Below are 12,922 nucleotides of genomic sequence, written 5' to 3'. Positions count from 1 at the left end.
CAAGGAGACGAAGGCAGCCAGCTGCAAAATAGCATTGGCACCGAGGTGGTGGGGTTGCAGGCCAAAGTGCATGACGAACTGGTGGAAGAAGGTGCTTGCCGTTAGCTCGAACCCCCGGGCGAAGTCCTCCGTGAAGACCACCACCTCGCCATCCCGCGTGGTCGGGACGTATTCCGCACGCATGATGCGTGCTGTCACAAGCCCTGCTGGCGGAAGCGTGGAGCAGTGGTGAAGGCACTCGATGTACTCCTAGTTGACATGGAGGCCGTCATCGGGCTCGGCGGCGGCTCGGCGTGCTGGCCCAAAGGCTGGAGAGGCTAACAAATCTCGGCGGGCGTCGGTGGCATACGAAGGCGCGGTAGGCTCGCGACCGACGTCTCTCTCTCTGCATAGGAGGGGGAGCGACGGGGAAGACAAATGATGTGGGCAGGGGAGCAAATGGCTCTCTGTGCCCCACCTCCTGCCCATTTAAACCCCGCGTGGGGTAGTGGCGGAGGGGATCCGACGCACACGATCCGCACTACTCCCGCGATCTCCACTACTCCCGCGTTGCGCGAGCGGAGTTACCGCATGTTGGGAATGCCAACCGTCGGCCTCAACCCGCACAAGATATGCGTGCGTTGGCCGAGGCCATGGTAAAGCCACATGGTGTCACCGGTGTGGCATATCAGGCCACGGCCCGTAGTGCGCCACACCTGGCGTCCTCTCCCTGCACTTCGAAGAGCCTGAGGCAGCCCACAAGACGCCCATGGGTTGCGACCTAAGCCGACTCCGATTGGCGAGTGGTCCGGCTAGGGCTCCACGGGCCCGCGGGCGTAGGATTGTAGTCGGCTAGGTCCACCGCTCCGAACCGTTGGGCCTCCCCTCCTTCCGGGACTATTGTCAGGGGATAACCCCGTGGTAGGCCAATTCGGTCCACTTCCACTTTATTTATTCGACAACAACACGGGGCAGATGCTTCGCCCGAGTAGGCCGGCTGGGGGCAAAGCCGGCCGCCATCCACCTCGGAAACGACCCGCCAGCCGGTGGGTCAGCCCTTGTCACAGCACTTTGACACACGCGTCACGGACACATCATCAAAAGCATGGCTACAGCAGCCCAGATACCACTAATCTGCCCATGCATGGTTACAGTGGAGGCAGCCGTACCACTGACCATCGCTGACTATGACTAGTCGAGCCATCAAAGTGATGGCATGCTGCCATCAACTCCATTACCAGCCCCGGCATGGCTATAGTGTAGCCGGCCTTACCGCTCACTACAACTGGCTATCGCAAGACGACTCCACACTTTGCAGCCCATGCCGCTACGTGACGAGCACGCACCAATATCAGTGACTGGCCGACAGGCCCCAGCTCCCGACAGGACCATGGAGTCGTCGGGACCTACATGCGACAAGACCCCTCAGCCGGCGGTCCCCCTCGCCGGCTAGAGAGGCTGGAAGTCGCCCACCCCCCCGGTACCATATATGCTTATTGTAAGCCAAGTATTGGCCTATAAAACTCCCTGGTACCACGCCACGCAGGGGGTCGGCTGATTCCACCACCACACACACACCCATATAGGAGACGTGGAGAGAGCAGCAAGTTTATTCTTCCTCCTCTGTCGCTCAACTCAAGGATCACCATTGTAACTCACCCGGTTCATCAACCAAACCAGCACGACTAGGGGTGTTACCTCCCACGGAGGGCCCCGAACAAGGGTACATCGTGTGTCTCACACCGCTTGTCCCCGATCCCATTTCCGGAGCCCGCTGGCATCCCTTTGGTCCCAACAACTCTTGATAACCCACCCCATGACATTTGCCATGGGAAAACAACGATAACGACAACAACGACAAAAACAACAACAACAACAACAACAACAACAATAGCGATCGGAACTGCAAAAACAACAACAATAGCAGCAACAACAACAACAAGAGCGAAGTTTTGGGAAAGTCATTTTAATATCTCTCTTTTGTTTTCCAAAATTTTCAAATCCAGTCAATTTCACACAATCAATCAAAATTGTTAATTTAATACAACATTCCGAAATTTAGAGTTTTGGGATGTTACAAACTACCACACTTAAAATGTATCTCGTCCTCGAGATTAGAAGAGGCTAGAAGTAGGTCGGGGTTGAGGTATTCTTGCAAATCCATTAATCATCACCAATGTCCGGGGTGCTACCACACTTAGAAACAAATTTGTAGTTCCAATAAAAACTGAGGTACTCCATCGTTAGTGTTAATGGTGGTGGTGTTCTCATATTCTATGGGATAAATTTTCCACTAGGGCTCTTCCGATGAGGGCATAACCTTGTCCTCAAATCTTGAGTCCTTCCATCATCCTAAGGTTCTTCCAAGGTTGGATATTCTATCAGCTGTGTGTCCAATACTAATTACTAATCGAAATCTCATGGGGGTCAATCAAGTAATGGTTTCTCCTGCAAGAAATGGGTCTCGATTAAATCTCACCTTATAATTCCTACCATTTGCAACAACTACCATGTAGACAGGTTTATCATCTTACCATTCTAAGGCTTAAAAAATCTTCAAAAATCGTCATATATTTACTATGGGTAAGTCACTCAGAATTACCATTCTGAATAGCAAGAGAATTATAAGGGTAAATCTTCATGGTGGCCAAGCCATGTCACAGTAAAACAATTACCTTGTATAAGGTTTAGCGAATCTTGTATTCTAACACTTCGGCTTCCTTACAATAATTGCGGAATTCTTCTTGTCCACGAACAGAGTTCGGATAAAACTAATGATTCTGCAAGAAGATCAAAACATCTATCATTTCTGCACAACTCTTGAGTGTTCGTATCCTCCTATGGAAAACGGGTGTTGATCAATCTTAACTTATTCCAACTCTCTTCCTTCATGAGGGTAGTGCTTTATTCCTTACTAATCCAGATGTCTGTGGGTTGCATGCCTACTTTAACTCATCTTTGCAGTTACTAGTATTCCATGTTCCAACATTACACGTCTTTTAAATCCTATACTGCTTCATTCCATCATACTCGTAAGGTAACCATGATATTAAAATAATTCTCAGACTTATTTTTGGTACAGACTCCACTGTGTGGAAAATATTTTCCTTTCCATTGGTCTGTTTACCATTAAAAGGGTATTGGTTCATCCATAAGTCATATGCATTTGATAATCAATTCTTTGTTACATCCTTAATTTCTTCTCAGAACTCCAATTTAAAAGTACTTTATTACAAATGATGCGATCCACATTGTACGATATGGTAAAGCATTACTTCCAACTTTATTCATTTTTCCCCCTTGGAGATATTTAATAAAGGATGTATTAAAGTATATTCTTAGACTTACTTTCGGTACAGACTCCACTCTATGGAAAATATTTTCTTTCCATTGGCCAGTTTACCATTAAAAAGGTATTTTTTCATTCAGAAGTCATATTAATTTCATAATCAATCCTTTATTACATCCTTAATTTCTTATCAAAAGTCCAATTCAAAAGTACTTTATTAAAAATGCTAACATCCACATTGTTCGATATGGTCAAGCATTAACTCCAACATTATTCATTTATCCGCCTTGGAGATATTTTAGTCCCACTACAACTTTAGGATGTGCTCCGTGAAATAATCCATATTTTTGCTTTATCATGGTTGCCATGGCTTCATCTTCATCATCTGTGTTTGCTATTCTCTCAGGTATTCCTGGGTATGATGGCGTACAACTTCGAGTATTTCTCCAATCTGACATATGGCTTTCATGGCAGCTTCATGAATAGAATCAAAGAAGGTTGCTCGTTGTACATGTGAAATGAAGAAGTATTGTCCCATAGTATTTGGAAAAACTCCTTTCACACGGTGGAGGTGTACTTCCACATACCAAAGTTCCACTCCATTTTCCATGAATGGGTATCCTTTGTAGACTGCATATCCTTCAATATGAATGTGTTTCATCATATCCTTCCAGATCTTTGGGTAATCATGATCACTACTCAGGTTCATGATCGTTTTCGGGACCTTGAGGAAAGACTCGTAAAGGGTTGCCATCTGAAGGTGTTAGAAAAAGGGTACTCAGAATAACGTATGTGTCTTCTTGGAGAAATGTTGTTGTCTTGCGGAAAATTTCAGCGATCATCTTGTCCATGGGTTCAAGGTTTTGGTCTAGGAGGATAGAGAGAGAGAAAATTCACTCACAATCAAAAATAAAATCCTAACTCAAGTTTCTACCATTTGTAATGGGCTGATTTACTATGGTTTCGTCACCAAGTCTTCATTTCTCCGAGTCATCAATGCTCGGGAGTTTTCCAATTTCTGATACTTCTCCCATATGAAGTCCTTCTGTTACTCCTGATTAACTTACGTCCCTCATGGTTGATGTAAATTCAAGCATAAGAATATTGTATCTATCCAACCACTTAATAAACACAAAAATAATAACAACCAAACATTCTTTTCTTCAATCAATTCTATAGTATCGCCACCCACATAAGGTTGGTATGGTCGATTACTTTAATCACAAAATGTTCATCTTTACTCTCTCATCATGGGGCTACCACTAAGGTAGCTTATCCATGTCTTCATATTCAGTGGAATTCTTCTAGTTGTGCTTGATCTTCTCAAGTTCTTGTGCAAGATCATCGTTGTTGACACGGAGTTTCATGTGTCGTCCTTGTAGTTCCATGAGTTGGTTCTTGAGCTTATGGATCTCAACATCCTTGGCATGTGACATATTCTGACTGTCCTTCAGCTCCAGACGAATTTTCTCGATCTCGGAGCCTTGTTCCTATTTGGCTACCTTCAGCTTCTCGGTCTTAAGGTCCTAACAAAGAGCTTCCTTCTCAAATAAGGCTCCCAAAAGGTCAATTTGCAGGTTGTTGATGTACTGCACAACTTCTTGATTATACACCAGCATGGGTGAAACCTTCATCTTGTTCGAAATATGCCCTATTGGCAATAACAAAGTAGTTATTATTGTATTTCCTTGTTCATGATAATCGTTTATTATCCATGCTAAAATTGTATTGAATGGAAACTCAAATACATGTGTCAATACATAGACTAGGCACTGTCCCTAGTGAGCCTCTAATGGACTAGCTCGTTGATCAAAGATGGTAAAGGTTTCCTGGCCAATGAGATGAGTTGTCATTTGATAACGGGATCACATCATTAGGAGAATGATGTGATGGACAAGACACAAACTCTGAATGTAGCATATGAGCGTGTCAGTTTGATGATATTCTTTTCTGCATGTCAAGTATTTGTTCCTATGACCATGAGATCATGCGAGTCACTGACATCGGAAGAGTACCTTGTGTGTATCAAATGTCGCAGCGTAACTGGGTGACTATAAAGGTACTCTGCAGGTGTCTCCGAGGGTGTCTGTTGAGTTGGCATGGATCAAGACTCCGGTTTGTCACTCCGTGTGACGGAGAGGTATCTAGGGGCACACATGGTAATACAACATCACAACAAGCTTGCAATCAATGTGACTAAAGAGTTACATTGATTGCAAGCTTGTATGGAGATACCAATGATTGAATCTTGGGCAAGTAACATACCGATGGACAAAGGGAATTGTGTAAGTGATCGATTGAATCTTTGACATCGAGGTTCGCCCAGACAGATCTTCGTAGAATATGTAGGAACCAATATGGGCATCTAGGTCCCGCTATTGGTTATTGAACTGAGAGTGTCTCGGTCATGTCTGCATAGTTATCGAACCCGTAGGGTCTACACACTTAAGGTTCGGTGACAATATAAGCATAATCGAGTCATTGATTTGGTGACTGAAGGTTGTTCAGAGTCCTAGATGAGATCCTGGACGTAACGAGGAACTCCGAAATGGTCCGAAGGTGAAGATTGATTTATTGGATGAAGGTTATCAGAGTCCGGAAGTGTTCACGGGCATATCAGGGAAACACAGAGTGCTGAAAGGAGTTTCGGGGGGGCCCAGAAAGTGTTGGGGGGCTCATGGGCAAAGGAGAGGTGGCACACCGGCCCACAAGGGGCTGGGCGCCACCCACACCTCAACCCAATTTGTCCAAGGAGGGCCTCACCCCCTAGGGCAGGCGGCCAACCCAACTTGGGTGGCAAGGCGCCTAGGTGGGAAGGCCCACCCTCGCCGCCGCCTCCACCTTTGGCCGCTGGCCCCTAGCGGAAACCCTAGGGCGCCCTGCCCTCCTCCCTTCCCCTATATATAGAGAGAGGGATAGAGAGGGCGACAATACACCAATGTGCTACGACACTGCTGCTCCTCTCCATCGTAGTTGTTCTCCTCTAAACATTGCGCGGCGAAGCCCTGCTGAGCTGTCACCACCATCAGCTCACCACGTTGTCGTGCTGTCGGAGGACTCGGGCTGCTACTTCACCAATGCTTGTTGGATCGAGGAGATGAGGGCATCATCGATCCAGAAGTGAGTTGAACAAGGAGGTGTCGTCCATTCGGCGCTTGGTCGGAACTTCGTGGGACGGATCATGATTGGATCCCGAAGACGTGCCACTACATTAACTGCGTTCTTGAAAGCTTTTTCTTAGCGATCTACAAGGGTATGTAGGTTCAATCTCTCCTCTCGTAGATGTGCATCTCCTAGATCGATCTTGGTGAGCGTAGGAATTTTTTTGTTTCCCATGCAACGTTCCCCACCAATGACATAACGAGTTTGTGGGGGTTGATATTCAGATTGCTTGCCTCCTTAGTCTTTTCTTGATTCAGCAGTATTGTGGGATGAAGCAGCTCGGACGAACTTTACTCTTCCACGTACGAGAGACCGGCTCCATCGAGTGATGATACGTCTCCATCGTATCTACTTTTCCAAACTCTTTTGACCTTGTTTTGGACTCTAATTTGCATGATATGAATGGAACTAACCTTGACTAACGTTGTTTTCAGCAGAATTGCCTTGGTGTTATTTTTGTGCACAAATCAAAGTTTTCAGAACGTCCTGAAAATTTACGACGAACATTTTTGGAAAATATGAAAAATACCTGTGCCAAGATCCACCCGAGGGGGTGGGACAGTGGGCCACAAGCCCTGGCACCGCCACCCCCCTAGTGGCGGTGGGCAAGCTTGTGGGGCCCACGTGGCTCTGCTGCCCCCAATCTCAGCTCCATAAGTTCACATTCGTCCCAGAAAAAATAAAGAGAGAAGATTTCGTCGTGTTTGTGATATCTGGAGGGCAGATCTGGAGTCCGTTTTGGGCTCCGGAGAGGGGAAATCGTCGCCATCGTCATCATCAACCTTCTTCCCTCTCCAATTCCATGAAGCTCTTCATCATTCGTGAGTAATCTATTCGTAGGCTCGCTGGGCGGTGATGAGTAGGATGAGATCTTTCATGTAATCGAGTTAGTTTTGACGGGGATTGATCCCTAGTATCCACTATGTTCTGAGATTGATGTTGCTACTACTTTTCTATGCTTAATGCTTGTCACTAGGGCCCAAGTGCCATGATTTTAGATCTGAAATTATTATGTTGTCACCAATATATGTGTGTTTTAGATCCGATCTTGCAAGTTGTAGTTACCTACTATGTGTTATGATCCGGCAACCCCGGAGTGACAATAACCGGAACCACTCCCGGTGATGACCATAGTTTGAGGAGTTCATGTGTTCACCAAGTGCTAATGCGTTGGTCCGGTTCTTTATTAAAAGGATAACCTTAATATCTCGTAGTTTCCTTTTGGACCCCGCTGCCACGGGAGGGATGGACAATAGATGTCATGCAAGTTCTTTCCCCTAAGCACGTATGACGACGCACGGAATGCATGCCTACATCACATTGACGAACGGGAGCTAGCCACATATCTCTCCGTGTTATAACTGTTGCATGATGAATATCATCCAAACAAATCACCGACCCATTGCCTACGAGTCCGTCCTACTACTGCTGTTACTTGTCTTGCTCTGCTGCTATTACTACTGTTGCTACTGCTGTTACTTGTCTCGCTGTGCCGCTACTGTCGCTTGCTACTGTTGCTACTTGCTACTGCTGTCTCTACTGCTGTTCCTTGCCACTGATGTTACTCTTTACCTTTCTGTTACTACTTTGCTTAAAGATACTAATCTTTCAGGTGTGGTTGAATCTGACACATTCAGCTGCTAATACTTGAGAGTATTCTCTCACCTCCTGCCTGGCGAATCAACAAATTTGGGTCAAATACAGTACCCTCGAAAACTGCTGCGAACCCACGCGCTGGTGGGCCATCAACAACATTCTTCTAGTTTCGTTGCCGCGGAGTGCTAGCAGCATTCTTCTGGTGCCGTTGCAGGGGAAGGTTTGTTGTCACAGAATCAGCATTCGTCTAGCTATTGCCAAAGAGTGGCAGTCAGCATTTTGCTGTTGCCGTTGCCGGGGAGCTATTGCTATATTCTCTGAGTCACTTGGGATTTATATCCGCTGATCACTATGAAGAATCTGAAGGATCCGAAAACCAAAGTCTTGCCCTCAACTACGACGAGAGGTAAGGAATTGCCATCTAGCTCTGCACTTGATTCACCTTCAGTTATGAGTAAGTTCGTGACATCACCTCCTGCTAGAAATCCTGATATGTCTCCTGTGCTTGATGATGCTTGTGATGCTACTGCTAGAGATACTATGCTTGATACCGCTAGAGATGTTATGCCTGATACTGATTTGCCGGATGATGCTAGAGATGCTATTTTGCCTGATGATGCTATGCTTGATACTGCTAGAGATACCACTTTGCCTGATGTTCCACTAGGGGTCTTCCTTGATGCTCATATTGCTAGAGTTACTGCCAATGCTCGTGATGCTTCTGAAACTGCCGATACTATTGAGATAGAACCTGCTTTTGCTCCTGCTAGATCTAGCTCTCCTAGATACGAATTGCCTGATATACCCGAGGGTTACGTTATGGAGGGAGAGATAGCTGAGGATTTTCTTGCGTGTAAGGATGCCTATGACGCTTAGAAATTACTTCTCAAGTGGAAGGAAGAATCTCTGAAAGCAAGGATGAAATACGACCCAAAGTTTTCCACTTCACCTATCTTTATCACCGATAAGGATTATGAATTCTCTCTCGATCCTGAGAAAATTTCTCTAGTCGAATCTGATCCTTTTCACGGTTATGAGTCCGAGACAGTCGTAGCCTATCTTGCCAAACTACTAGATATAGCCACCCTTTTCACTAGAGAGGAGAAGATCCGCCACTACTATATCCTTAAGCTGTTTCCTTTCTCTCTAAAGGATGACGCTAAAGCCTGGTTCACCTCTCTTGCTCCTGGATGTGTGAGTAGTCCCTAGGATATGGTCTATTACTTCTATGAGAAATATTTCCCTGCCCATGAGAAGCAAGCTGCCTTGCAGGAAATATACAACTTTGCTCAACCCCAAGAAGAGAGTCTCCCACAAGCTTGGGGGAGGCTCGTCCAGCTACATAATGCTTTGCCTGATCACCCTCTTAAGAAGAACGAGATACTTGATATCCTCTATAACGGACTTACCGATGCCTCTAGAGACCACCTAGATAGTTGTGCCGATTGTGTTTTTAGGGAACGAACTGTAGAACAAGCTGAGACCCTACTGAATAACATCTTGATCAACGATAATGCTTGGACTATTCCCGAACCACCTCCTAAGCCAACTCCTAAGAAAAGAGGTATTATATTCCTCAGTCCCGAAGATATGAAAGAAGCCAAGAAATCTATGCAAGAGAAAGGCATTAGATCTGAAGATGTAAAAAATCTACTACCTATCGAAGAGATCCATGGTCTCGATAACCCGATACACGTAGTAGGAGTGAATTCTCTGCGTAGGATTGATCAGAGTGATATTCCTTTTGACAAACCTGCTAGCCTATGCTTTGATGAATTTGACAACTTTGTTGCCAAACAACAGAGTTTCAATGATTATGTTAGCACTCATTTGGAACAAAGTACTCGTATGCTTAGCCATTTAAGTGCTTGCGTAGACAGAAATGTCAATGATCAGAAGCTTCTAAGTAAACATGCCTCTATGATTACTACTCAGGTAGAACAAGTACTTAAATCTCAGAATGACTTGCTCGATGAATTAAATGACAACTCTGTCAGAGTCATTACTAGAGGAGGCAAAATGACTCAGGAACCTTTGTATCCTGAAGGTCATCCTAAGAGAATTGATCAAGATTCTCAAGGAATCAATGCTCATACACCCAGTCATCCTAAGGAGAAGAAGTAGGATGATAGAAACCTACATGCCAGTTCACCAAATACTATCACACCTGAAGAACCTAATGATATTTTTGCGTCTGATGCAGAAACGCAATCTGGTGATGAACATGAACCTGGTGACAATATGGACAGTGATGTTCATAATAATGCTCAACCTAGCAATGATGAGGATGTGGAGATTGAACCTTCGGTTAATCCTGATAACCCACAACCTAAGAGATATGATAAGAATGACTTTACTTCTAGGAAGCATGGTAAAGAAAGGGAGCCATGGGTTTAGAGATCTATGCCCTTTCCTCCTAAGCCATCCAAGAAAAAGGATGATGAAGATTTTGAGTGCTTAGTTGAGATGATAAGACCCATCTTTCTGCAGATGCTGAAGATGTCTCCGTATGCCATGTACATGAAAGGTATCGTGACTAATAAATGGAAGATACCAGATCTTGAGATCTCCACCATGCTTGCCAATTATACTTTCAAAGGTGGAACTCCTAAGAAACTTGGTGATCCCGGAGTGCCCACTATACCTTGTTCCATTAAAGGAAACTACGTAAGAACTGCCTTATGTGACCTTGGAGCCGGTGTTAGTGTTATGTCGCTCTCTCTTTATCGTAGACTTGAGTTGGATAAGTTGACACCCACTGAAATTTCTGTGCAAATGGCCGACAAATCAACTACTTTCCCTATCTGCATTTGCGAGGATGTGCCTGCCGTGGTTGCTACCACCACTATCTTAATAGACTTTGTTATCTTGGACATTCCCGAGGATGATGCCATGGTTGTCATCCTCGGAAGACCCTTTTTAAACACTGCAGGGGCTGTTATAGATTGCAACAAAGGCAATGTCACTTTCCATGTCAATGGAAATGAGCACACGGTGCACTTTCCGAAGAAACGATATCAAGTACATAGCATCAATGCTATCGAAAAGACTTCATCGATTCTTATTGGGAGCTTTGAATGCCCTATTCCTCGTGTCAAGATGAAGTATGATTTGCTTGTTGGGGAGATACATATCCCCATTGAGGTGACTTCGTGGCTATTCGGAAATTCTCCGTTCTCTCGTGAGATTCGAGAAGGTTTTGTCATGACGACTTGATCAACCCCATTGACGGATTTCTTTCGATGACCATGAAATGGATGAATCAAAGAGTCACATACCTGTGTTTTGAGCTTTCATTTTCTGCTGCTTAGAAGAAAAATGATGGAATTAGTTTAGCTTTTCCTGTTTTCTGTTTTAGCATCCCGGAGAAAAATACCTCGAAAATAAAAGTTCTCCCATGGTCCTGAAAATTTAGTATGATTTTTTCTGGAATATTTGAAAAAATTTGGGCGTGAGAGCTTGCCTTGGGGCCAGACCAGTGGGCCACAAGCCCTGCCACCGCCACCCCCCCTTGTGGCGGAGGGCAAGCTTGTGGGGCCCACAGGGACCCCCTCCACTCATTCCAGCTCCCAGCCTCTTCTTCCACCTACAGAAAAAAATTGTTTCGCAGCTCAAACCTGTGTTCTTGCTCATTTGGCTGTGATTTTCGATCTCCTCGCTCAAAGAACCATTCTCCGAACCGTTTTGTGGAAATTACTCCTTGCTAAGTGACTCCTCCGTTGGTCCAATTAGTTTTTGCTCTAGTACTTTATCTTTCGCGTATTCCTTCTACCTTGGTGACCCTATTCTTGAGCTAGAAAGGTTGAATTTAGCTGGTCCCAAGTAGTTTTAGCGCGTGATGCGGTCTCTAGGCACTAGTAGGAGTAGTTGCTACAAGTTGGGTTAATCTTTATTCACTTTTCTTTTGAAGTCTCTAAAAAATTCAGAATTTTTGAGATCTATAAAACGAAAAAAATGAGGAGGTTCTTGAGAGGCTCTTCAACCTGTAACCCCAAGGAGGATGAGAAGAACCACCCCAAGTACGTAGTCCCTCGAGTCACAGAAGTTCGAGCGTGCGAGTGGCCAAGTCATGAATTTTTGCGCGCCGGTGGGCTTTATGAAGACTTCTATTACTTGGTGGAGAACGCGGGTCTTACTGGGTTCGTTGCAGATAAGTGCTCACAATACCTCCGCTTCACCAATATTTTCGTTCAAAGTTTCAACTTTTATCTGAGGAAGAATCCTCCCATGGTTGAGTGCATGACACTACAGGATTTTTGCAATGTATGCAAATTACCTTATGTTGGGGATATCCGTGACCCTCGTCCACAGGACTTGGAGGATTTCATTGGTACTATTGATGTAGGAGAGGAGAGAGGAGTGTCTCGCGCTAGAATTGCTAGCATACATTTTCCTGTGCTCCGGTACTTCTCACTATTTGTGGGAAAATGTTTGATTGGCCGTGGGGAGGCTGGATCACTTAGTTCTCCAGACCTTGCGGTTTTGCGTGAAGGCCTTTATAACGATAAGACTAATAGCCTAGGTGCTACAGTAGCCCAGCGGATGAACACGAACCGTTCCAAGGGTGTTGTCTATGGAGGTATCTATGCTACCCGTCTTGCCAGACACTTTGAGATACCCATTAGACTGGGAGAGGAAGGAGAGACGCTTCTCCCTGAGAAATATCTGGATTATGACAGCATGGTTCTCCATGATTTTCTGGATATAGATGCTAGTAGACGGATGATTTATAACCTGGTATTTAGTCACGGTACTCGAGAGACTATTACTTTGCCTGCACCTTCTTTGTTCGATCTTCATGCAGGCAGGTACACTATTATGCCCTCGGACATCTACGCATATTGGGGCTTGGTGGCTCTCGCATGCATACCTATTTAGCTTTCAAAGAGCCATATC

The sequence above is a fragment of the Hordeum vulgare genome, chromosome 5H (genome assembly GCF_904849725.1).
Source record: "Hordeum vulgare subsp. vulgare chromosome 5H, MorexV3_pseudomolecules_assembly, whole genome shotgun sequence".
NCBI lineage: Eukaryota > Viridiplantae > Streptophyta > Magnoliopsida > Poales > Poaceae > Hordeum > Hordeum vulgare.
The sequence above is the reverse complement of the archived record's forward strand: the minus strand, read 5'-3'. Positions refer to the sequence as shown.